Here is a 22742-nt window from a genome sequence, read left to right as displayed (position 1 = left end):
AAAAATTGATGGAAAACTATGGGAAGACCTCACCTTGCGACCACAACCATAGTAGTAAAGATGGCCAATGGGTCTATCGTTAAACCTATTGGGATGCTAGAAGATCTCAAGATCAAGGTCTTTGGACATAAAATAAGAATTACCTTCATTGTTATGGATTTTTCCAAGCACACTATGGCATGATCCTAGGACGTCCTTTCATGAGGGAAGCAAAAATCGTGCATGACTGGTATAAAAACCATGTCTACTTGCAGTTCCAAGATTCTGTCATTCGAGTGGATCTTGTAACTCGTCGAGCACATCCTCTAGGAAACATGTTTATAACTGATCATAGATCTGACACCACAGTTCACTCGGCCCCATTGCAGTATTGTTACACGTGTAAAGCGGACACTGATGTTGGGGAAGATTCTCCTTATATGGATGTACTACCTGGGATGATTGAGGCGGACAATGTGGATTGGGTCCACCTAGCAGCAACCATAGACACTTGGGGAAACAGGGGGACGAGCTGGGTAACACCTGAGGGGAATGAAATGCCACCACTTGTACTCTTAAATATGCTAGAAGCAATGCATATAGCTTTTGATGATCTACAAGATGAAGGTTTGACTGGCATTGGAACCAGTAGAGTCTCACAAGACTATAGCCCACACGATTTGGGGTCGGAATCATCAATTGAAATTGACTTGGAGGACGAAGAATCTAAGTTAAATCTTAGTGCAAATGTGGGGACAAACCATTCAGGGCCCAGTGGTACCCTAGATGACAATCTATCCAAGGGAGCAGAAGAAAAAAGTAGCATTTCATCTAGCGAGTCTTCACTAGAGATCGGCCCGTAATAAAAAATTAGGCAAGAAGTGTAAGAGATATAAGAGGCAACAATATCAAGCAAATGTGCGTGCTAGAATAAATGAAAAGAAATTTACCACAGAATGGCTTAATTATATAGGGGTATGTGATGCTCATTGGAAGTTGGTAGATAAGTGGGTTGAATACCTTCAAAGCATTATGTGGTGTAGTCCACAACCCATTACAGACAATCCAAACTTGAGCCGTACCGTAAGGAGACGACAAAATCGAGAGTTAGCTCAACAACAAAAGGAATCGAAAGTGAAATCACAGTCCACAGAACAACAGGACCCCACAGACTTACACCCTACACCTGAACATTTCAAATCCTACACCAGAGAGGAACATAAGGTTGTGTATACAAAGGCTCAAAGAAAACCTATCGATGGAAGCAGTGGAGTCTATGATGGTCTAGCGATAGTTAAGGAAATAGAGCTAGCAGACCCTAGAGAAGAGTCCAAACCTGTTTTCATTACCCAAGATCTGATAGAGACTAAAGAGTGTGTACTTAAAGAACTTCTCATGGAATTCAAGGATATATTTGCTTGGACATATCATGATATGAAAGGTGTCCCACCTTCCGTGGTGCAACACACAATCCCCATGAGTAGCATGGCTAAACCAGTCCAGCAACCACCCTACCCAATGAATCCTAAGTATGCAAAGATTGTTCAAGAAGAGATTGAAAATCTTGTGAAATGTGGATTCATATATCCTATTGAGCACTCATAATGGGTGTCTCCAATAGTGATTGTGCCAAAAAAGAATGGAAAACTCACGGTGTGCGTGGGTCTCAAGAAGGTCAATGCCGCCACTAGGAGGGACCATTACCCCTTGTCATATTCAGAACATGTGCTTGAAAGAGTTACTGGGAAGGAAGCTTATAGCTTTTTAAATGGGTAATTTGGCTACAATCAAATCACAATTTCTCTAGAGGACCAAGCTAGAACAGCCTTTATAACCGAATTTGGAGTGTTTGCATTTTGTGTTATGGATTTTGGCTTAACCAATGCCCCTGCTACCTTTCAAAGATTAATGAACATTGCTTTTAGAGAATATTTGAGGGAGTTTGTGAAGCTTTCTTAGATGACCTTTGTGTTTATTCCTCTTGGAAAGAACATCTATCATGCTTACAGAAAGTGTTTGATGAGTGCTGATTGTATCGCATCTCCTTAAACCCTTTCAAATGCCAATTTTGGGTTAAACATGGAGTCATTTTAGGGCATATGGTGTCCAAAAATGGGATTTCCACAGATGAGAGAAAAATTAAATCCATTGCTGAATTGCCACCACCTACAAACTATAAAGGAGTACAAAGGTTCATGGGCCATGTTGGTTATTACTAACGGTTTATTTTAAACTTTGCCGAGACAGCTCGTCCTTTGTACAAGCTTCTTATTGAGTTCCACTGGACCGCAGAGTGTGACCATGCTTATGAGTCATTGAAAAGACCTTGACTAGTGGTCCTATAATATGTAGCTCAACCAGGAGAACATAAATTGGACTACCCCATTATCTTTGCAAGTCGTCAATTGAATGATGCCGAGAGAAACTACACCACTGTAGAGCGAGAAGGTTTAGCTATGATTTATGCAGTAAAGAAATTCCGCTACTACCTTCTTGCCAACAAGTTTGTTTTCTATGTGGATCATCAAGCCTTGTTGTATCTAGTAAATAAACCTTGTTCCACGGGAAGAATTACACTATGGTTGTTAATTCTCCTTGAGTCTGATTTTACCGTTGTAGTGAGACCTGGTAAAAAACATGTCATGGCAGATCATTTGTCTCGTATACCCAATGGTGAAGCCCCTACTGGAGTCGATGATGAATTGCCTGATACTTTTCTATTCCTAGTCGAGGCCATACCTGAATGGAGTGAGAAGATTATGAACTTTCTAGTTAATGGTTTTCCACCCAAAGAGCTTCGTAAGGACATAGCTCGAAAATTGTTAAAAGAATGTGAACCTTATTCTCTCATTGCAGGAACTCTCTATAGGATAGGGAAGGACAATATTCTTAGATGTTGTGCCCATGAGGATGAGTATTTATACATACTACAAGAAGCCCACATGGGTATAGCCGGAGGACATTTCTCAGCGAAACTAACAGCTAGAAAGGTGTTACAATCAGGCTATTAGTGACCTACCTTATTCAAGGATGCATCACTTCTTGCAAAAGGATGTGATGAATGCCAACGTTACAAGATCACACAATGAAAGGATAAGATGCCCTTACATCCTGTTAAAGTGACTCAACCATTTGAAAAATGGGGTTTGGGCTTTGTAGGCCCAATTAGTCTGGCAGCTCGTAGCACTCAATCTCAATATATTGTCGTTGCCACTGACTATGTGACAAAGTGGGCGGAAGCCAGGGTGACACGTAAGGTTGATGCGAGGTCAACTGCCAAGTTTCTCTTTGAGAACATTATTACAAGATTTGGTTGTCCCTTTGTGATTGTGAGTGACAATGGTACTCATTTTATAAATGGAGTGATAAAATATAACTCACTAACAACTTCATGATAGCTCACCATAAGTCCACACCTTATTATCCACAAGAAAATGTCCAAGCTGAGAGCACCAACAAGACCTTAATCTCTATCTTGACCAAAAAGGTGCCATCCCAAAGATTGGTATTTAAAGCTGACTTCAGCTTTATGGCCTTATCATACTGCATACAAAGCTGCCATTAACTACACACTGTTTAAGATGATGTATGGCCAAGAAGTGGTTATGCCATGGGAGTTTGTCATTCCTAATCTTTGAGTAGCTTCTCAAGAAGGTTGGGATGGTAACCCATTAGTTGAGCAATTATACATCCTTGAAAGGATAGATAAAGAGAGGCAATAAGCTATGTAAAATGCACTTGTGGAGAAAGATAGAAGGAGAAATGGTTTGATCGTTATCTAAACAACAAAGATATCAATGTTGGTGATAAAGTCTTTATATATGGAGTGCGTAGAAAAGAAAAAGTTAAAATATGCGGGAAAAGGACCATATAGAGTAGGTGAAATCACCCCACTTGTGTGGAGACTCTAGATGGAGTTGAAACCATTGGGTTCCTCAATGGGAGTAAATTCAAAAGGTACTATAATCCTCTAAGCCAGGAAGAGCTACGTCCCATCCATCAAAGAAAGGTAGCCAAGGTACAAACAGAATTGAAGAAGATACAAGCTCAAGCTGAGGCTAAAGAGCAATAACAATGCATACCACCACAACGAGAGGCCAACCTTGGAGCTACATATGCATTCCACCTTGAAACAGAGGATGATTGGTTGGACTCTGACACACCTCTACGATACCCTATTGAGATAAATAGCACCAATGGAAAAGTGCTATATAACGCCTTATTGGACAGGGGTGCTAAATATAACTTGTTGTCATATGGAGTTTGGTGTTAGTTAGGAAAGCCACCTCTATCTAAGAGTATTATCCAAGTCAAGGGTGTCAACAAGAAAAAAACTATAATTTTTGGTATCTGGCACACTTCTGTCAGTTATGACAATGGGGTTGTAGCTCAAGCCTTTTTGGTCATGCATGCTGGAACTATGGAGGCCAACATAAACCTTGGACGCACGTGGATGTTGGTAACCAAATGCACTATTTATTGGGGTTCTCGTAGTGTCACGACGCGACCACCAACTCTTACCCCTATCCTTGAAGCAAAGTCACCTACGTTGCAGAATCTAGTGAAGTTGCAGGATAGCCAAGATTCAAAAGTGGTTAACATGTCCTTGTTGGTTGCCCATGAACCTAGCACTTCAACCCTTGTAGTTACAGCAAGCAGTAATATTGCAAGTACTCAACCTGCACGACCTGAGAGTACATATCAATGGGTCCCCAAGGCCTTACTTCTAGATACCTCAACCCTTCCATTCATTTCAAGAAAAACTTCTCATGGAAAACCAAGAGCGTGCTCTAGGAGAGTCAAGACCAAACCATGATCGATTCCAAAATGACTATTAGAAGCCCAAGGCTACTATGATGGAAATGATCAAATTTGGGTACCTAAATGTAAAATGTGTCTTTCCCTATCACCTACAAAACCATGTGAGTCAATCAGTGTAACTCCAAAGCCAATGGCAGACCCTGAAAAGGGAAAGATCACAGAATTCTACACACCTATTCCAAAGCTAGTTTGGCTTCCAAGGGAAAACCAAATGATTCCACCTAGCTCAAGAAGGGGGGAGTCCCATGAAGCTTCTAGCTCCTCATGTAATGCATCCATAGAGGTAAAAGCTTCTCCACAATCTCCACCTACAATAGTGGACCTCCATGAAGCTACAAAGGAATCCACACATCCCAGTATTCAAGAATCACCTGATGAACCACTTGAAGTTCAATCCTGGGAGAGTACCTTACCACTCTTGCAACTTGATGAGGCACCTAAGGCAATAGAAAACTAATGGCAAAAATCCTCACATATTACCAACGGGAACAATTGTTTTCAAAGGATGAGCACATTTCAAACAGTATGACCTACCCAAGGAAGGGGGGAGTCCTTACGTCAATATTTTGGATCCCCATCCTCTTAAATTTTATTCCCTGACATCTAAACTCTGCAATTGAGGGACTGTATATACATAGCCTTATATTAGTTCTAGCAAACAAGCAAAAAAAGAAAACAAATAGAAAAAGAGCAAGAACGACTAGCAATGAGAGAGCACCCTATCAGATCCTACACATAAGTCCAGATTCACCGTGTCACATCAAGCAGCACACAAAAACAACTCTTATATTTTAAAGACCTAACCAAATCTATATGTATTCTCAGAGATGGGTAGTTCACTAGAGGCATGCGCTTCTATTATGAAAGGTACCCTTTTTATTTTTCTCAATTGTTTCACATCTGATACCCTGTACTTTCTTGCGAATGGGATTTGGTAGAGAGACTTGCACATGAGAGAAATTTTGAGGAGTTATAATGGCTGATATGTCTATGGATAACTAATGATCCCTACCCAATAGTGAATGTTTCTCCAGTGGCACATGCTTATTCTTTTGCACAAGATGAGTATCCACGCATATCAAGGTTCTTGATTAACACGCTTGCGCAAGAGGATGATGAAGAAGAAATAATAGAGACCGAGGAAGACTATGGCCTCACGAAAAATGATTTCATTTATCTTGATGATGAGAATAGAGTCCTAGTCTTAGGGATGCCACCTGGTTTATATAATATCCTCTTTCCTTGATTGTAAAAGGGATGACAGATAGGTAGACTAGGGGTCTGGATTGTGTTTTGAGTTTGTTTTCCAAGCGTATAATTGCTAATTGTGGTTTTTCATGGTTTGTTTGAGTGTAATAGTTATGTTTGTTATCTGCCATTATAGATGTATAAATTTGTCTTTGCTTAAGTTGATTGAACTAGAGTTTAATCTTATAGATGAGCTTTGAGATTAGGAGACCATGACTTTAGGTTAACTCATTTACTTGACCACTAGTCCTAGTTGATAAAATTATCTGCGTGTTTGAGACCTTAGGAATGTTTTAGACATAGAGAAGCTTAAACAACAAAAGACAATAGTGAGAATACCAAGGAAATGAAAGCAAAAAACATAAGTGCCACAAAAGAAAAATCTTACGCTGGAAGAGAAATCCTGGCTTGATTTGGTACTTCACTCACATGTATTGTCTAAGGTACTAGAGCCCTAGAGGTTTCCAGTGTGGGCGCTTTTCCTTGAGAAGCAAAAAGCCTCGGACATACAAAATAAGCACACACGTCAAATGATTGTGAACCAAAGTAAAAGGGGAAAAAATGACATTCAAAAGACTTCCATCGAGCTTATAATTAAAATTTCAAGCTTTTGTTTGGAGTTGTGAGAGCTAGTTGGTTGATCAAAGCTGAAAAGCACAATTAGGGAATCTTGCATTTAGATAATCTTCTTAGCTTAGCTAGTACTAGAGTAGTTGTTTTAACCTTAGTCATAGCTAACTAATTGATAAAATCATCCATAAGCCCAAAACTCTTTATTAATTAATTTCATCAAAGTGCAATTTATTTGTCCTTAATGGGGCCTTAACGGCAATCTAGCATTTCATAAGTCTTGCATTTACTCATTTCCACATGTACTTTACATTCCTCTCATGATTTATTGCCATATAATTTTGCTCGCATAAAATAGTGACTTTGCCTTGCAGATTCAAATCGAGACGCTCTACAACATGGATAAAACGAGCTTTCTCTCACTAGCTTCCGAGGGCGGAATATACATCAGGAAGGGGGGCATGTTACCACCAAGCGACCAACTTTTATGTAGCCATGGGCCGGACTTGTCGGACCCGCTAGTAGTGCATTATCTTATTGGCCGGGCTTGTCGGCTAGGTAGGAATGGTTAAGAGTGATCATCGATGAGAGGCGCACTCTAAAATTGGAACCTGTAATGTTTGGGTAATATTGGCTAAGTGTTGGTTCCCAAATGTGTATGGGCAAGACCATATAAAAGTCATTCTAAACCTAAAATACCTCATTCTCTCATTTGTGCAATGCAAGAAGAGTGCTCTTGCTCCATCTCCTTCTCCGTCTCCTTTGTGTACTAGTGTGTGCCTGTGTGTGCGAGAGAGAGAGAGAGAGTGATCAAGCATTGTGGCGGCACGACAACGGCAAGGCGGTTACGCGCGGTGCAACGACGGCTCCTTCTTCTTTGCGGCAAGGAATCCTCCACAACAACAAGTGTAGAGTGGTGAGTGACACACCATCATCATCTTTGAGCTTACTAGTTTAGGCTGGAGCCATCTGTGGCTCGCACACAATGTTAAGCAAGGCCCTTGCTTCGATACATGTGATAGAAGCCCACAAAAATAGGAGTTATAATATTCTCGATTCATCAAAATAATAAATGTTTTTACAATGAGAGCTCCGAAAAATGATATCCGAGTTAGCTTTCTGCTAACATTCCCCCCCTCCTCGCCTGTCTCGTCCCTTGACACAGCTGTATAGGCTGAAATAATCTTTGAGTTGACGGTTGGCGAGGTGGTCTTCAAGTGCATGCAGAGCTTTCTCATATCTGATATTTCTTTCTTTGTCTTGAACCTACAAAAATTCCATGATGAACCTGTTTTTTAGCTCAATGATTGAGTAGCCTACAAATATGGAGGTTAGGTTGCTGATCACTGACCCAAAAATCTTCGTTCACCAAGTGAAAACCTTGTATAGAACGCTTCCTCAAACGCCAACATATTGTGAGATCGTAAGAACATGCACCGGTCGCAGAATCCATAAAGGACTTCTTCGGAAGGTTGTCCGCTTAGGTCATAGCAAAGACCCTTATTGCCCTCAAGGAATGATATCCACGATGCTCCTGCTTGCTCTGGTGAAAAACTTCAATGCATGTGAGCAACATTCGATAAATTTTGTAGAGCATAGCACATGAGAGATCAGGGAGACTTTTGAAGAATGTCATGGTGCCCGTTAGGGTTTTCACCATGTATTTCTCTGTCGGTGTTTCCTTTTTTGGAGATGGTAATCTCGGATAATTCAGCCATGTAGGCCACTTCTTTGTCATTGCTTCATGTGCTTGCCATGTCCTTACTCTTGGTACAAGACAAAAGGTCGGGCCTTTCTGAAGTGTTGTAGGTGCTCTTGTGAACAGAATCAAGTATTTGGGATTCTTGTTCAGCCGGCTCTTTCTCCACTTGGGGTGGACTTCTTCTGCACCTTCTGTCTACATGTCTTTGTATAATCTTTCCTTAACCTGTAGCAGCTCTACCTTGATATGGCAGTGATTGTTGATGCCATTGTGCATTGATTTGGTTGGGAGTGAGTTGAGTAACGTTGACTGAATGGAGAACTCTCAACTCCTAATCCATCGCTACTTTCCATTGTTCATTTGTTTCTTGAGCGACCTGCTCCTTAAGTGTGTCTTCTTCAGCTTTAGACAGCTAGACCATTGGCACTTACTCAGGATCTGTTATTGTTACCTGGAAATCATCCTCTCCTCCTAACCCTTCTACCGGTTGTGTTTCCATCTCAGTAAAAGAGACTGAGAGAATTTCAATGTGTGGTTGCTCTGATGTACTAGCTTCTTCTTGCATCTCTGGCTGACCATCTCGCAGCAGCTGATTAACTCGCTTGAGCTTTGCTATCTCCTTGAGCAGCTGTTCCTCTCTTTGTACTCGCATTAATGCAAGGTCTCATAGTTGTGACGGTTCTAACTTTAGCTCAAGTTCAAGATACCTGTTCTTCTTTTCTAAAGATTTGTATACTTCATCTGTACCTTTGATCGAGGCAACTGCTGGATTTTCCTTTATTTGTCGCAAAAAGGTTTCCTGATCATTGATCCTTTGCTCTGAATATTACAGTGAAGTTATACTTTGCAACTATATGCCACCACTATAGCTACTTCATATCCCAATATTTGGCTACTTGATACGGCACCACCCATAATATGACATATCACCTACACTGGCTATCCAACATCATTTATCTAGAACACCCTCTAGAAGTATGTTTCGGTGGTAATACCATCCAGCTCGCCAAAGCCTATGGAGATGTTGTCATTAACCTACCTAATGGCCTACACACCACTATTTCTCACATATATTATGTCCCTGGTCTCAAGAAAAATATCATCTCTATCAGCGAGCTAACCAACAACGACATCATCATCAAATTCATGTGAGAAGGCTTCCACATTTTGGTACTAAACAAAGATGGTCAGTATGTCACACTTTTGGTCCCCAAAACTGGGCGACTTTATCCATTGGGTGACTCATCGCCTGCACATGCATTTGCATCATCCATAAAAACAAAAGGAAACACACTCAAATGGCATTATAGACTAGGACATATTTCTCAATATGTTTTGCACCAACTCACTCATCGCCAACTTGCACTAGGTCTTCCCAAGCACCTCATTCTTGCTAAAGCACATCACGTCCCATTCCCCACTTCATCATCACGAGCCACTGCACCTCTCGACCTCATCGACTCTGATGTTTGTGGCCCATTGCCCGTCAAATCCCTCACTGGCAATAAGTATATGCTTACTTTTATAGATGATTTCTCAAAATACACAACTACTTACTACATGGCCGAGAAATCCTCAACCTTCTATCATTTTTTCACATTCAAGGCATTAGTTGAGACTAAACATGGTTGCCACATTAAAACTCTCCTCACAGATCATGGTGGGGAATACACTTCTCATGCATTCAAAGATCTATGTCTTTCTACTGGCATTCGACATGAATCCTCCATCATCGACCACCCACAACAAAACGGTTGTGCCGAGTGCAAGAATCGCACACTATTCGAAGTTGCTCGTGCCATGCTTCTTCAAGCTAGCCTCCCAGACACCTATTGGGAAGAAGCTACTGCCACTGCGTGCTACATTCAAAACCGCATTCCATCCACCCGCAATCCTACTACTACACCCTACACCCTCTGGCATGGTCACCCACCTCATCTTGGCCACCTTCGCAGCTTTGGCAACATCGCATACCCACTTGTGATGCAACCTCTATCAAAATTATCACCACGTGCTCAATGCATGACTTTTGTCAGCTATGGTGATCGCTTTGGCATCAAGGCATACCTCCTCTATATCCCAAATCATCACAAGTTTATCTTGGCCTGCACTGTCGTCTTTGATGAAGAATTCATCATCTCAGGCAAATCTTCTCCACCATTGCACCCTACATTCTCATCACCAGTCCACTCTTCTCATCAATCTTTGTTAACAGCCTCACCCACACACACACCCATGCAAATTTCCCACCCTTCTGGGCACAATCTTGAGCCTCCCTTCACCATCCAAAGGCCTTTCCTCATCGCCCATCCACCTCCTTGTGTCCCGCATTCTCATGCACAACCAATTAGCAACACTCCTGCACCACCTCTTGCACCCATCTCCTCACAGTTGACACCATCACCAACACCGTCCGTCCCGACTCCGCTACTTCCATCACACCGCAGACACTCGGTGCTCCACCTCGTGAGCTCCCATCACCTTTGCTACCGGTCTCACCTTCACAATCGCCTTTTTTTTTGCAACTCCCATGAAGCCTTGCCAGGTACTCCCATCCCAGCAGACGTCGACAAAGTCGAGCCCCATAGCTCTACTTCTGCCACCTCGCCATCGCAACACACTTCGGCTATACACTTGGACCAAGCCACCTCTAGCTCTCATGGCCGCACCCGCTCTCTTCGCAAGATCTATGAAGCCACCAATTTCTCTATTGTCCTCAGTGATGAAATGATTCTTGAACATCCACCAGAGCCTCTTGAAGATGCCCTTCCCCTCTCTGTTCTCGATGCCCTTGCTTCTAGCGAGAGCAAGGAGTGGCATGCCGCCATATTGGATGCACTCCAAGCCCTCAAAGAAGCTAACACTTGGGAGCTTATGCCACCTTCTAAGCCTCATAACATTGTCTCTTGCAAATGGCTATTAAAGAAGAAATACCACCCCAATGGATCAGTTGATCGCTACAAGGCATGCCTTGTCGCGCTCGCGGCTTCACTCAACAATTGGACTACAATATGTACATATGGCAAACCTCTCAAGGCATGGATATCTTAGGGCTCTTTGTGGATGACATACCTCTTCTTGGCACATCATATTACATGCTTATGCAATCAATTGACTGCATCTCTCACGCCTCATCTTGTAATTTTAGTTTGATCCCTACTTGATGAACTTCTCATTGAGGGGGGATAGCATGTATCTATGACATGGCTACTTCACAAAGCTTTTTGTTCATCAATCTCAATGCGTTACAATGAGAAGTCCACCCTTAAGGGGGGATGTAAAATTAACTTATTATTTTATTAAGTGTGGACTTATTTCCACCTACCTCTATTCCCAAACTCCTTACACCTAATTCCCACATGGACCCCTTCCACCTATGTAAGTCTCAACATGTGTCTATTCCCACCAACCTATAATTCACATGTGATGGATAATCCTCAGTCCCTCAACTTCTATATGAATCCCATTAGCCACCCTCATTTGTAACAAGGTGTTCTTTCTCCATTCAAGTGCAATCTATTGTAATTTCTCTATCTCTATCTTGCACTCTCTTATGTCTTGACATTAGCATATTAATTAACAGTGATATTAATCACATTTAAGTTAATCTCTAAGTTCTCACGGGGGGGGAGGGGGGGGGTTATTCTCTGTCTCTCTCGCTCGCTTGCTCGCGACAGGTCACAGAGAGAGAGTGGAGGTCGACCTGGATTTTCCCATTGGGGGAACGGGGGTGGAGAGAGAATATGCGTCAGCATCTAATAAAGAAACTGAGTTTCTTTATTGGTATGCCAGTAATGGTATGCTCCTCCTCGTTCTACCAAGTGCTCAATAGAAAGGATTGTTCTCGTCACCCCCTAACCCCTCCCCCTGGCAAGGATTGCTGTCGGAATCCCCTCATCATGCCGCCGCATGCATCCTCGCAGTGCATCCTGCCTATGTCAAGCCGCCCGCACTAGCACCACCCTTTGGTTTTCCCTCCCTTGTTCGCCATTTAGCATGAACGTTTCGTTTCCTTTCCAATGCATCGCACAAAATTTCCCTTGATTCCCCTAAAAAACACAAATTTTCCAAAATTTGTGAACCCCCTACTACTTGTTCACACTTATTTACAGGTATGCTCCACTCTATTGTCTTTGACGAAAGGGAGGGAAGGAGAGATCCACGAACACACATAGTTGCTTGGTTGTGGCCCAATTTGCAAGAGCATGAAAATGTGCGTGCACGTAAAGGATAAAAGAGGGTCCTCTCAAGAAAATAAGAAAATGGCAATATTGTGGGCACAAGACACTAAAAGCCAAAAGCAATTGAGCTTATGAATACTCTTGGGCTACAATAACTCTCTTGCCCTCTAGATAAAAGCATCAACTCTGCCTACTAGCCCACTCTCCAAAGATGGCATCTCTTCAGTGAGGATCCTTGCCCATGCCTTGATCGAAATGGATAGCGAGGATTATTGCATATAAGTGGCTCCTCACCTTGTTGACCAAAAACGATAACCGGTTGCTTACGACAACTAGAACTTGAAACTGGGTGATTATTATGTCATTGGAGAATGAGATCAGTTGATAGTCAATATTATCACTATAGATCCCTCCCTATGGCTTTCCCTCACTCTCTGCTTGCAACTATGACTTTGGCTAATAAATTCCATTGGATAAAGCAATTGCCTTCTTGCAATGTAGTCTCTAGTTAGCAGCCACGCTAAGAAGCAAACCAATTTCATCATTTTGAGCCAAACCATTGTAACTTTACCTTGATTATTAAATGGAATTCCCATAGAGTCCAAACTTTGAAATTGATTTCATTCATTCTAAGATGTATAATAGGTAATTGGGGCCAAAATCTTACAGATTGTAATTATCTTTTGTGTGAGACTGAGGACTAAAGCATGCAACTCTCCACCCAACCATGCCCTATAAAGGCCTTGTCTTGCTAATAATGGGGCCCCCATATTGCATGGCTCTGTCTTGGCCCTTGGCCCGGTCCTATCCTAGGTCTGACATTACTCCCCCCTTGGAGAAGCATTTTTGTCCTCAAAAATAAAAGTGGTTGTATATTTGTATGAACACTTAATGTTTTCCACATTGGCATCCTTCATGGATCCAACTGCTCGTTTTCTCGGAACACAAATCATAAGGAGGTTCAATGAAACCAAAACTAACATCTTAATTTTTCACATTGGATTCATCCAATCGCGAGTCCAATTGTCATTAGCATCCTAATTGAGCTGCAACATCTCAACCTTGCAATCAACAATCAGATCTCCTCGCCCACGATTGGCGCTGAAAAGTGCCCGATAGCATTACATTTTTGGGGGGTTTGCGCATGAAATGGAGGGTCCAGAACTGTGAGCCTCTCTTTTAGCCAAATCAATTTACGCCAACGTGGACAGTGCACGACTTCCACCGCCTCGGTTGCACCCTGCCTTATTGTAATATGTGCTATCAATAGCTTGAGAGAGAGAGAGAGAGAGAGAGAGAGAGAGAGAGAGAGAGAGAGACTACGCACAAGTAGGCCGCTAGTGGTTGCTTCCGACGCAACAGTGCACAAAGCCTCCCACAATCCCACCACAACCTCAACACACCCTTGCACTTAGCTATCGAGGCTCTCCCCACACAACCATGACGTCAGTATTGAAACCTAAACGTTCACCCCCTAGTGAAGAGCCGTTTCCATGGAGGGAAGAGAACATATTGGCTATGACACATGACAACTCAATAGATGATGTTGACCACACTTTTGAGGACAGCTGAAGTTGTAGCATGTGTGCAAACTCTTGGTGGGTGGTGATTGTTCACCCTCAATCAGCTAGCCATCGACACCATTGCATGTGTGCACTGGGTGGGGGGGGGGGGGGGGGGGGGGGGGGGGGGGAGAGAGAGAGAGAGAGAGAGAGATTGTAGGGAGCATTACCAAAATACCTATGAAAACTATGCAAATTCTCAAAATACCAATCAAATTTCAAAAAAATCAAAAAGGCCCTTTATTTTTTTCCAAACTCCCAAAATACCTCTCATTAACCTTGCAAACATCTTCAAAGACAATTTCTTTTGCAATTGTTCACAGGAAGATTGGTTCTCTTTCAATAGAAGATCATGATAGAACTACACTTTTAGATGGTATTACGGGATCTCAAGATTAAATTGTTCATTATTGGACTTAGTAAAGGGTTGGATTTTGGGTGCATCTCTAGACCATTGGATAAAGCTTGTAGATTAGTAACACATGGCAAGCTAAAAACTTTTGTTTTATTATTTCTTTAAGATCCTTGTGAGAGGATGTTGACATTTGAGTACCTCTCTCTTTAAAGAGGAGCATTGAGTGTTGTTCAAGTATTATTTTTTATGCTTTTTGTATATATTACAATCTAAATAGTTCATTATTGCATGTTTTCTCATAAAAAACACAATATTTTATTGTGATACCACATGTTTTAAAATACTAGTGGCACTTTCTATTTTTCTTTCTCAGTTATGAAATTCTTCTCAATAGCCTTATGTAGGCCATAATGAATTTTCACCTTGTTTTTAAATATAAATGCCTCTATTTGTTATCGAAGGTCAAATATCACCAATGAAACCAAAGATACATGTGATGTACTATGTGTGGGGCTATTAACTGACTCCTGATTATCAAGGATCACAATGATGAAAATTGCTATGGAGAGCCCACACTGTGGTTAGGAGAGGAAACTATGTAGGTCTAAGTCATTATTTTTAAATATAAATGCCTCTATTTGTTCTCGAAGGTCAAATAAGACCAACGTGACCAAAGACACATGTGAAGTACTATGTGTGGGGCTTTTAAGTGACTCTTGATTGTCAAGGATCATGGTGATGAGAATTGCAATGGAGAGCCCACATGGTGGTTATCGACCAAATTTGGAAGCATTTGGAGCTATAGGTTGTGAGAAAATGCTAAAATAGTATGAAACATGTTGAAATCTTTAAAACTGGAGATAGAACCAGTGATTTCATTGACGTGATGACAAACATGCAAACATGTTAATAACATCGAGTGATCACTTTTCAAAACACGTAATCACGTTAAATATTAATGTGACCCTCCTCTTAACTTGCAGTAAACCGCCCAAATCAGTAAGCCTTCTGGGATTTTTGTATACCTCAAAGGGCCCGTCGGGCTTTTTTACATATCCGGACAGGCCCATCGGGTATGTAAAATGTCTAGCAAGCTATTTTGTAAGAAGAAATAAAAAGTTGCCATTTTTAGCCTTTTGACTAGGGAGATCCCTGGGAAGCATATTCTTGTGCTAGGTACAATTAATTCTCCTTGTGAACTGACCTAAGGTTACTGAGTCATGGGTCCCAATACTAGTCTTAACGTGATTCTTAATATGGTAACCACATCATAAATGACTAAAAAACTTGGTGTAAGACAAAGGTACGATGGTGGACAAGTTGGGGTTCTTTAGGTCATGCTCATCATAACAAATCCACTGCTCCATAAAGGGGCTGAAGTTGATTTTAGAAAATAAGTATATACTAGAAATGATTTGTTAGTCACGGGTTGGATATCCTCTACTAGTGTATCTAGTATATAAAGATCCTTGAAGTCTTGCATTTCACATAATCATAGGTGTTATGTGATGTGTGTTGTTTGTCACTAAACAATATGAGAGCTACAATCATTAACTGGGTGAAAGAAGTTCTTATATATTTAATCAAATGTATGAGGGGGATACAATCCTTGATTGGGTAAAAGTAGTCTTCAAGTGTATAATTGCATTGAAGATTTCATAGTTATGTTTTATGCATAATGTCGAATAGGTAGTGCATTGTCTACTATGAAAGAGTGTTGGTCATGAGAGTGAAATCATACATATTTTTGTTTGTACATTGTAAATAATTAGCATTGTTACCATGTCTAAGTTTAGGAAATTAAAAGGTATTCCTACTGGATTCAAAAATAAATAAAAGTTATTCTTAATTCAAAGATTTCCTGGATAACAACAAAGACGATGCACTAATCTATAGCACGCAGCAATGGGCAATGACGAAGCACACAGATTTGCAACATTCTCACTCGTAGATTTGAAATAGTATCGGTTGGACGTGAGAAGGACTGATACAACTTCGTACACGCACAAAATTGTAGCAGTCCTTCTCACGCGCACGAGAGAGAGAGAGAGAGAGAGAGAGAGAGAGAGAGAGAGAGAGAGAGAGAGAGTGTGTGTGAGGGAGGGAGGGAGGGAGAGAGTGCACTTTAAAGAAAATAAAATGCTAAACAAAAAATAAAAGAGAAGAGAAACACAAATATACAATGTAAAGTTGACCTCCTCTTTATATGGACACAAAAGGTCTTTTGACTTTCCACCTTCATATGTCTTTTCATTTCCTAAACTCTCCCTTCACTTACACACTTAATATGTTTTGAAAGAATTTTTATTTTTCCCAGATTGGGGAGACCTAATTGAGCAAATAATAAAATAAATATATGACCACTAAATGAGGACAATGTGATTTTTACAAATATATCTTATTGTCTCCAAATCGCATTGTATAGATTTGATTGCTTAGAAAAAAAATTTGCAACTAAGTATGTAGTTCTTATGCCTTCAGTCTTACTTGCATCAATGTAAGAAAATTTCAGCACAAGTAGTACACAATTAGGAAAGAAAAAAATCCCCCGACAAAGAGTGGGAGTTTGCAACTAACATACTAATATCAATACTCAAGGAAGTGACACAGATGGGGCATAGAGACTCTTTGAGGATGTTTGTACTCAAGAAGTAAACCTAACAAGCAAACACATCAACTCAACAAGCTAATCTCCACTCTCAGATCAAAAAATCTAGATAGAGAGATAAGGAGGAGAGAGAGAGAAGGGCTACACACACACACACACAAAGAGAGAGAGAGAGAGGAGATAGAAAATAAAGAAAATCTCTCTCTTGAAGCTCACTCCTAAAGCTTGCTTCAAAAGATTTTTGAGAGAGCTATGAAACATAAGTAAACAAAGGGAAAAAGCTCACTCCAAAGCTCGCTCTCCAAAACCTTGATCCATATCAATCCCCACATGATTCTCTCTTTATATTGTACTTCCAACTTCTACATCATGTGTAGAAGAGGCCTCCTTTTACAGATGCCAAGGTGGCTCTATGGGCTTCCCTCTCACATGAGAGGTAGCCACCCATGTGTAGACACATCCATCAGTCGACAATCAAGTATTCATCGCCCATTGTCCCAGCCAGCTAAGATACTCTCACAAAAAGGGAATATTTTGATGAGCCTGAACTCAAGCAAAGGTCAAGACCGGGGCTCGACTTTTAGTTTTCTAGCGAGTAATTTTTCTCATGCTCGATGGCTTCTCCTCACTCATAACATGCCTTACAAATGTGCTTTCTTAGAATCATGCTCCATACTAAAAAATCTTCCACTTTGGAGACTATCTCTCTAGAAAACTTGTGATTTCTTTTTGTTCTGACTTCTTATCCTTGAATATCAATTGATATTAACTTCTCCTTGTTGACTACTTTTGTGAACATGTATGTAGGATTGTGGCTTGTGTGCACTTTCCCAAGATTTAATTGCTCCTCTTTCAAAAGAGTATCTATGAAGTGATACCTCACTTCTATATATCCTTTTTTCTTGAGTGAAAGATTGAATTCTTTGCAAGGTGAATGGAATTGTGGCTATCATTATACAAGACATTATTGTCTTTCTTATATCCAAGTTCCTCCAAAATCCTATGAATCCATAAAATTTCTTTGCTAGCCTCTATAAGAGCTACATATTTTTCTTTTATGGTAGATAGCAAGACCACTTATTGCAACTTTGAATCCCAAATTATTGTTGCACCTCCAATGATGGAGACATGGCCTCCTATAGTACTTCTACGAGTATCTTTGTCACCTATCATATCTGCATCAACATATCCTTGCAAACAAATGTCACTGCCTTTAACACATAAAACATTTGATGTTGTCCCTTTTAGATACCTTAGTATCCTCCACAATGTTCTTTTCTTGCATTCTCCATGAACCTAGTTACAACTCTCGTTGCATGTGAAATATTTGGCCTTGTTGGGAATGTTGTGTTTCTAACCATTTGTTCAAGATCCAAGTCTTGAGCATCGACACAACTTAAAACAAATCTAATGGAATTCATTTTGACGATAGGAGATTTTTCAAAATTAAAACCAGCACCTTTCTTTTAATAAAACCCCTCTCATATAAGCCTAGACTTGTATCTCCTTTTCCTGTCGCCTTCCTCTTTCAGCTTGTACACCCATTTATTTTATACTGTCCATTTACCTTTAGGCAAATCAACCAATTCCTATTTTTGATTTTTTTGCAATGATTCCATTTCTGATTGCATGCTCTTTGTTGACTCCTATTTGGATTCATGCTACATGGCTTATTCATATGACTGTGGTTCTCTATAATCTATGACCAAGAGATGGTTGAAGGAAGAAATGAATCTCTCTAGAAGTCTACTAAATTTTGTAGATCTTTGGGGTATAGGTTAAGGTTCCTCATCTTGTTGGCATTTTTTCAAGTTGTCAACACTTGCCTCTTTGAGTCTTCTTTGTCCTCAAAGTCCATGTACTCATCACTTACATTATTTTTTTCCCCCCAAAATTCTTTGTATGTATTATGTTTATTGGAAATAACATCTCCATTGATAAAGATTTTACCATCTTCAGAATCCACTTCTCCATAACCAATGAGAAAGTATTTCTTGGGTTTTGCATCTAATTTAGACATTAGACATTCATCTATGTGCATGAAGGCCTCACATCCAAATACTTTGAGAATGCAAAGTTCACCTTCTTACCTGTCCATGTCTCTTCTAGAATTCCTCCATCCAGTGCTACTAAGGGTGACCGGTTTATCAAGTAGACAGATGCACTTACTTCTTCTACGCAGAGCTCAAGCAAAAAGCGTGCATGTAGCCTCATGCTTCGTCAATGCTCCATGATTGTCCTGTGTTCATCCTTTCAAAAAAGCCATTTTGTTGAGGTGTTCTTGGTGTTTTTTTTTTCCTCTGAATGCCATTACTAGCACATAAGCTTTCAAATGCTTTGCTACAACATGTTCTCCCATTGTAGGATCTAAGGAATTTTGGCTTAGTATCTACTTCATTTTACACAAAGGCTTTCCACCCTTGAAATATAGAAAATATATTGGATTTACTTTTCATCACCCTTGTCTTCCTGGTTGCATCATCTATAAATGTTACATAATACAATGAACCACCAAGGGAGGGTCTACTAGTAGGACCATATAGATCAAAATGAGCCAACTCAAGCCTTTTTCTTTTCTTTTAGTTTCCAAATTTAAGAAATTTTATCCTCCTTTTCTCTCCAAAAACACAATCCTCATAGAATTCCAAGAATTGGTAACATTACTGCATCCAAACTTGGTCAGCTCATGGGCATGCAAGAATCTTCATGGAAGCTAGCATGGCTATGGAAGGGTGGTTGGGATGTAGGGTACAACAGGTACCACCAGTGTGTATGCCAAATGTGACATTTAGCACGCCAAGGATGGTTTTCCAATCCACAGGTCGAGGAAGTTTAAAAGTATTTGGAGGGCACTACCTACTGGTGTTTTTGAATTTCTCTTTGCCCTCTACAACTTGTTTTTTTATAGCCTTACATTTGGAGTTGTGCCAAAGAGAAGCCGTGTGCTGCGGATTGATGATCAAGGTGTGCTATGGTATCATGATGTGTATGCTGAGAGATTGCTTGAGTTTGACGAGTTCAAGGCTCTCTAGGTGCTTGAAGGCCAATGCCTAGGAACTCTGGTATTGAACATTATGATAAGCAACCATGGCTTCAAAATGGATGGTCTATGTCAACCAATTTGGGGGTTTTTATGTGCTTGAAGTCAAATATACTACAACTCATCCATCAGGAGCTATTGCAGGTGGGTGTGGCTTAAGATTTATGACAACCATAATACTCTTGAGACGAGGTGCTCTCCACCCAAGATCCATTTTTTTAGGGTTGATTGTGGTTGGTTGCGGTTGCAGTTGTGTGGTCATCGATACGAGAAATGATTCTTTTTATGGAGTTTCGTGTAGGGAAAAGCTTGAGGCAGAGGACCACCTATGTGTGTGAGACATATTTTGTAGCAACTTGCTCAATTTAAGAGGAGCCGTCAAGGACTGATAGTGCATGGGGAAGGTGTGAAAGTTGGGAGTTAAATAAGGGCTTTTATAAATATTGGTGGTCGAAGGCTTGAGTATGAAGGTGAGCTAAGATGGAGGTTTTTTGGCATCAACAATCGCGCTATTGCACGAGGAAGGTGTGAAACGAAGGTTGGCTCCCGCGGGGCGTGAATTGAGGCCAAGCAAGTGGGTTTTTTAAATGGTAAGTCTAGGGATTGCAAACAAAAAAAGTGAGTACTGTTGCATGGGAGGTGGCGGCACTGCTATAAGAAAGCTGCAGTAGGGTGTGGGGAAGCACATGGATGAAGATGGGTGCATGGAACGAGGCTCCAAGGAGGTTAAAAAAGAACAAGATAAATGTGGTCAAAGTCATGCAATTGAGTGGGTGTGAAGTGGGTCAAGATAAGGTTTTTTTAAACATGGCTGGAGTTGGCATGCATAGCGGCTAGTTGCATAAAGGGAGGGGTCGGCATACCGAAATGGGGGACAACACGGCTACTACAAAGGTCATGAGAGAGGGAAAAGAGGCATCACTAGCAGGCTCGAGTGTAGGAGAATGTGGTAGAGGAGCGCTGGCTAGGGGCCTTGCCTTCGGGGACAAGAGAAGATTACTAATAAGGAAGAAGAGGGCGGCCAAGGGCAGGAAAATGCTACAAAAGTAGGGGAGCAATGAAAGCTAGAGCGCTGCTGTGTGAGGGCACCGTGAGGAGATGGTGGTTGTGGTTATGCAGAATATGCCATGGGTTACAGACTTCATAGTGCTGCTAGGTGAGGGCACCGTGAGGAGATGGTGGCGGTGGTTATGCAGAATATGCCATGGGCTACAGACTTCAGAGAAGGGGAGCGCCAAATTTTGAGGAGGTTGCATGAGAAGGGTGGAGGGTCAGTTGCAGGAGGAGGTTGATGAGTAGCGCAACCGAAACAAGAGGGTGCCAAAAGGTACAAATCCGTAGGCTACAGTTATAAATTTCTCTCTAGTTTGGGGGTGTTATGTGTTCAAAGTAGATGCAAGCTTGTGGTGCATTACTACAGATTTTGCAACTGATTATCCATCAAGGTGGGATTTCTTATCTATATTGTTCGAGGGTGCTTTGGAGTATTATAACAAAAGCCACGATTTTATGTTTAGTGTAAGGCTATGTATAGTTTGGGTCGGTTGGGTATGAGCATGGGCAATTGGGTGGGAAGCAAGGAGAAGGAACGGGAAAGAGAGATGCAAGTTGTTTTTCATTTTTTCGGTGGAGATTTCTATTTGAAAAAACAAAAAATAATTCAAAAATAAAAAAGAAAAGAATACAACAAGAAGTAGAAAAAAAAAAAGAAAAAAATGTTGAAAAGATAAAATCAAAAATCAAATGCAAAATGTTTTGGCTTTTATGAGTTTTTTTTTTTTTTTTTTTTTTGGGTGATTTCTTTGGAGCATTATTTTTTTTCTAGATTTTTTATTTCAAATTTCATTTTTTTGGAGTTTCTGGTGAATTTTTTGACTTTTGTTTGGTTTTTTTTACAATTGTTTTTTGTTGTTTCTCTTCTTTTTTTGGAGTTTTTGGGTTTTTTTTCTTTTAATTTATTTTTGGTTTCTCTTTTTAAGAGGAGTAACATCTTTTTTTTATTTTTAAGTAAATAAATAAATAAATGTGAAATGCAAATTTAAACAAATGAAATTGAAATAAAAAGGAAATAAAATGAAATTAAAATAAAATAAAAATTAAACTCAATTGAACAAAATGAAAATGTAGGGAAATTTAAAAAAGAGTGAAATGAAATAAAATGTAAATTCACATGCAATAAAAATGGAATAAATTGAACAAAAATCAATTCAAAACTTTTTTTAAAAAAACAAGGGGCCAACTGCGCTAGCAGGTGTGGCGAATTCAGAGGGAGGGAGAAGAGGTGCAACTGGCGCACAACGCGAGAGAAGGGGAGAGAAAAAGGGAGGCGGCTTGGTGTCATGTAGAGAATTAAAGCAGAGAGTCGACGCCTAGGAAAACAACAACAGAGAGGGAGAGCCTTCGGCCGAAATGAAGAGAGAGAGAGAGAGAGAGAGAGAGAGAGAGCATCTTTTTTTTAAACTGTGTGTGCAAGGGTGGGTGCGTATGCACGTGTGTGGGTTGTGTGAACGTGAGTGGATGTGTGCGTGTGCGTGCGCGCGCTTATTATTTTTAAAAAAAATTTAATTCTGTTTTCAATGTGAGTTTTTTTTAAGCTTTTGTCTTGTTTTGTTTGTTTTTTTTTTTTTTTCTTGTGCTTGTGTTTTTTTTGGGTTGAAAAAGGCTTTTTGAGGAGGG

Source organism: Adiantum capillus-veneris, chromosome 6 (genome assembly GCF_014529385.1).
Source record: "Adiantum capillus-veneris isolate H3 chromosome 6, ASM1452938v2, whole genome shotgun sequence".
In the NCBI taxonomy this organism is placed as follows: Eukaryota; Viridiplantae; Streptophyta; class Polypodiopsida; order Polypodiales; family Pteridaceae; genus Adiantum; species Adiantum capillus-veneris.
The sequence above is the reverse complement of the archived record's forward strand: the minus strand, read 5'-3'. Positions refer to the sequence as shown.